Source organism: Saccopteryx bilineata, chromosome 2 (genome assembly GCF_036850765.1).
Source record: "Saccopteryx bilineata isolate mSacBil1 chromosome 2, mSacBil1_pri_phased_curated, whole genome shotgun sequence".
Classification (NCBI taxonomy): Eukaryota; Metazoa; Chordata; class Mammalia; order Chiroptera; family Emballonuridae; genus Saccopteryx; species Saccopteryx bilineata.
In genome coordinates, this window is record NC_089491.1 from 338983258 (window position 1) to 338988183 (window position 4926).

The window sequence follows — 4926 nt, forward strand, 5'->3', positions numbered from 1 at the left end:
GAAAATTTCACCAGTGTTGTCTTTGGGCAAGTGACAAATCTCTTCTGGGTCTGTTTTCCAAACAATAAAATGCTTGAGAAGGTAGAATCCTCTTCTGTAAAAAAAAGAAAGATAGAATTCATATGATTGCCTTCCAGACTAAGTTTGGGAGGTAATGCTTTATCAAGGATAATGACTGTTGCTTATGATTGATGGGCTGCTCTTGGAAGTAGGAGAAAAAACAAGACCAGTGAGGGAGACAGAAGACTTGGGGTCCCTCCCAGTCCAATGAGGACCTCCAAATAGGACCCGTCATCGGGATGGGAGGGAGGGGTTAGGAAGGTGGATAAAAGACTATACTTTCAGGGATCATTTCTATAGTTAGTTACTGGAGAGGTTTCTCTGATCGTGTAGAGTACCCGAAACCACGAGGAGGAGTTACAGTGTTCTCTCCTGAGCGTGAAGCCGGCTCTTGGTGTTGCTTGTGCAACTGCCTTTTGCCATTGATGATCGTTCTTCTCTTCCTTTGGGAGAGTAAGAGGGAGAGAATGCAGTCTCAGTGGTAAAAAAAATAAAAAATTTAAAAAAAAGGAAGGTGGATAAGTGTTAGGTGTTTCAGAAAGAGTTTGCTACTGACATCTGCACTTAGAGCAGGTGCTGGGGCAGGAGTGTGACCCCTGAGTGTCCTTGGGCATGGGCAGGTCTGAGCAGCACCACAGGCAAGGGCCATCTGGCCTTTCCTGGGAGCCAGGGGTGCACAGACTCACAGAATTTAGGGCAGAAAAGGTTTTAGGGATCTAGTCTAACCTCCCAATTTTCAGATGGAACCCCGGGGAGATGGATATATGCAAATGGGCGTCCTCTCTCACATTTCACTGTCTGAACTGTAGGTGACCAGAACCAGCTGGTGGGGGATTGGGGGTGGGAGATGATGTAATAGGATTGTCAGGTTTCACACTTCAAAATTCAAGATGCTCAGTTACATTTAAAATTTTACATGAAGAACAAATGATTTTTCTAAGTATGTCTCAAATATTGCAAGGAATATACTTATATACTAAAAATCCAGTCACTGTTCTCTGAAATTCACATCCAGCTCGGCTTCCTGGGTTGTATCTTGAGATTCTCAGCCGCATAGAAGCCCGAATCCTTGATGATGGTAATGACGTTGAGGACATTGTGCTGTCTCTGTATCAATGGGAGATGGCTGTCCAGGTCCTCTTCTCTCATCCACCTGGGGTTTTTAGAAGAGATAAAACATCCTGACGCCTTTAAGAAGAACAGGCAGCCAAGAAAAAGGAGAGAAGCTTCCGTAGATCATTGCTGCAATAGATTTCTTTCTCCAGTTCCCTTTTGTCTGGCTTCAGCAAGAGGCACAACTCACTCTTTAAGGATGTGAGGACAGAAGGAAGTGTGGGTAGATAAAGCTAGCACACTCTGTAGCATGTGTCCTGCGGAGATAATGGCTCTGAACCTGCAGAAATAAGTGGTCTGCTTTGCTCTTGAATAATAATGAGCTGGCAGCTTTGTTCTCTCTTCCTGGCAGCTAGAAGAAGAGCTTCTGACTTCAGAACGAAAGCAGTGACCTAGTGCTAACCACATTCAACAGAACGGGAGGGGACATTTACCACAAGAAGCCACCTCCTATCAGCCCCTTTTGCGAAGTATTTCCCCCCCACCTGTCGCGATGCCCAAAGGTCTGCCAACAAGTCTTAATGTGAATGACCTTCTCTTTTAAGAAAACACACACATCCTTGAGAAACACAGCATATGAAGCCATTATCCCTTTGGAATGAATTGTCTTTTGAGTTTTTCTAACTCCACATTTGGCTGAGAGCAGGGTCTTAGGGTTATTGGATCCTAGGGCAGGAAATTCTTGTGGGGACTGAGTGCTAGAGAGGTCAACCCGCGGGGAGCGGATATGAAGAAAGCCCAGAAATGAAGGCTCTTGGACAGTTTGGGAGAATGGGGAGGAGGGTTGGAGGGAGGGAGAAATGAAAGGAGAGGAGGGACAGTGGTGGTTGGGGGGGGGTTAAAGCTACCTGCCACGCTTACCACAGCCACCTCTGCTGGGGCTTCCTGAGCGGAAGTGTCCCCAACTTCCCAGACGAGTGTGGGGTGAGCTTTGCTGAAGTTAGGGAAGCTGAACTCCTGTCCTGCTCTCTTGGGGGAGCTGGGACCCCCCCCCCCGATTCTGCTCTGTTCTCTTGCCCCTCCCTTCCAAATGCTGGGGGACAATGATGACACAGAAAGGAGAGGCTCTGCTGGGCTCTACCTGGAAGCCTTCAAAACCAGCGTCCAATGGCTCGAACGTTAAGGGGTTTCTTTCTCTTGTGTGACAGCAAGTCCACTGCAGTCAGTGTGGGCTTAGTGCTCGAGCATGTCATCAGGATATAGACAACACATACTGCCCTGCCGTTGATGAGGGTGAGGGGCTTGGAGCCGGTGTTAAGTTACTTGCAGTGCCCTGGAAGGAAACCAGTACAACATAATCAAGACAGTCCTGCCATTGTAGGCCTGTCTCTTTCCCACCAGAAGGAAAGCCCACCATATGGAAGTTGTCTCCAGTGCCATCCATCACGATGAGTGGCTGAACGTTTCATCCTCCCCACCCCCAGGTATTTGACTCCATCAAGGTGTCGTCCATGGCTGCCCCTCTATGTGAGAGGGTACTATGAACACTGAGGGGTCCAGTTGGGTGCATGGTCTCAGTAAATTCTCTGAGCACAGGATGACCATTTTTCCTGAGTTCTCCACCCAAACCTGCTTTACAGGAGAGCCGTGCCGTGCCTCTCACTCTCCCTGCACCAAGGAGTCTTACGCCGTGGTCAGCTCAGCTTCATTGCAGCCCTGAAGACAAAAGCCAGAGAAAAGCCAGTGTGTGGCCTGCAGGTCAGAAAGCTTGGACCACCCTGAGCAATATGTGACGTTTTCTATCGAGAAGGGTTTGTGCCATCACTGACCCTTAGAGGGCCTGCTAAGGGCTTCCTCCACTTCGTTTTGGCCAGCTGATGGAACACTTTTTAATTCAGATAACAGAAGAATTGGGAGTAGAATAAAGCCAGTTGCAAAATCATCTCTATGGACAAATAGATTGGTCATGGCCTAAATAAAGGTTGGGGGTTCCAGGGCCTGGAGTTGTGCGTTTTTTGTCTCAGACCAACTGTCCTGGAAGTGTGTCCTCTAGGTTTCAAAGGAGAACAAATACACAGCATGTCCTCTCCAGGGGACAAAGTTTGCCTGATTTGTGACAGTGACAAGGAGAGCTTTGGAATCGGGAGGCCTGGGGGCCAGCCCTGGTTTCCTGCCTGGTCTAGTGGAATGGCGCCGTGGTAAGTACTTAAACTCGCTGAAACTGTTTCCTCCTCTAAGACAGGGATAAAAGTTCTGCAGTGCCTGTTTCATGGGGAGGTCATGAATATGAATGCACATTTTAAACACTGTGCTGTCAGTAAATGTAGCTTGCCAATGGGGATTGCAACTGTGGATAGAGAGAGTTGATTTCTTTCTTCCTTTCTTTTTTTTAAGTGAGAGGAGGGGAGACAGACTACCACATGTGCCCTGACCAAGATCTACCTGGCAAGCTGCCTTGGGCATGATGCTCTGCCCACCTGGACCATTGCTTGGTAACTGAGCTACTTTTAGTGCCTGAGGCAAGGCTCCACAGAGCCACACTCAGCATCTTGAGTCAACTTGCTTGAACCAATTTAGCCGTGGCTGCAGGAGGGGAAGAGAGAAAAAAAAAGAGAGAAGAGGAGGGGGAGAAGTAGAGAAGCAGATGATTACTTCTCCTGTGTATCCTGACTGGGAATCAAACCCAGGGCATCCACATGCTGGGCTGATGCTCTACCACCAAGCCAACTGACCAGGGCAAGAGTTGATTTCATAATTAAGGAGCCAGCCCATTCTTCGACCGCTGTTGTCTCTGGCAAAGACAGTGGTTTCTAAAGGATTGTCTGGACCATCATAGCTGCTAAGCAAAGTAAAAGTGTCATGAATTAGTCCAAATGAGCAAGTGGCGAAGGTCCTTTCATCCCAGGACTTGGGATGCTATGCTCCAGCCAAGCTGTTCATAGCGATGGCGCATTCTGAGCTATGACACATCACTGAATGTGCCCATGGGCAGGGCCTGGGCACCAATCAGATGGAGTCTCAGATAAGTCTCTTCTTCCCCAAGGACACAAGAACCTGCTCCCTGGGGGATACCTGTGTTTGTTAGAGCTCTGACCTTCCCTAGGAAATTTTCTTTGCTACTAAATTGTCTCTTTTCATTTTATGTTTTAAAAAATATATTTATATAAAAAATAATTGGCTATCTCCAAAATGATCCAATGAAGGTGATTGTCTGGACACCTTGGTGGATTCTGGCATCCTGCATATTATGGGGGGGATGCCAATTGGCAGAGCAAACAGTGGCCGCTGTGAACCAGGCACAGCACCAAGCATGTGCACGCATCACTGCCTTTAATCCCCACTGGGTGATACTGTGATTGCACCCACTCTGTGGATGAGAACACCGAGGTACAGAGAGGTCAGGGAGCGTGCTCATACAGCTAGGAAGGGGCAGGGCTGGCACTGAAGCTCAGAAGTGTCCGAGGCCAAAGCCCAAGCTCTCGACCTCCATGCAGTTGTTCACCTCTTTGCCTCATTTTCCCCCTCACCTTGCGATTTCTAATTAATCAAGGAGAAACCATGTTCCTTTTGCCCTTGAATGACCCATGTCTCCTTTCTTCTGTTGGGCAGCCCTGGGTTCAGTTCCACAGTGAGGCTCCCAGGGAAGGAGAAGTGGGTTTGGTGTTGAGCTCTGGCCGAGACAGGCTCTGACACTATAAGGAGTCTGGCATCTTCTCTGGCCATGATTATGCCCCCTGGCACGAAGGGTGCTGCAGGTGCCCCTGGCAGTTCTTGGGGTGTGTGTGGGAGGCGATGGAGTTTAAAGGGTTAGGG

At 48.5% G+C, this 4926-nt stretch overlaps 1 non-coding gene across 1 annotated transcript; it reads left to right on the forward strand.

The window, feature by feature from the left end:
- The first annotated feature begins 329 nt into the window (after nt 1-329).
- On the forward strand, nt 330-543 carry LOC136327748 (small nucleolar RNA U3). Its single transcript, XR_010729870.1, has one exon. It is a non-coding gene; the product is annotated as a small nucleolar RNA U3 (small nucleolar RNA).
- The last annotated feature ends 4383 nt before the right edge of the window (nt 544-4926 follow it).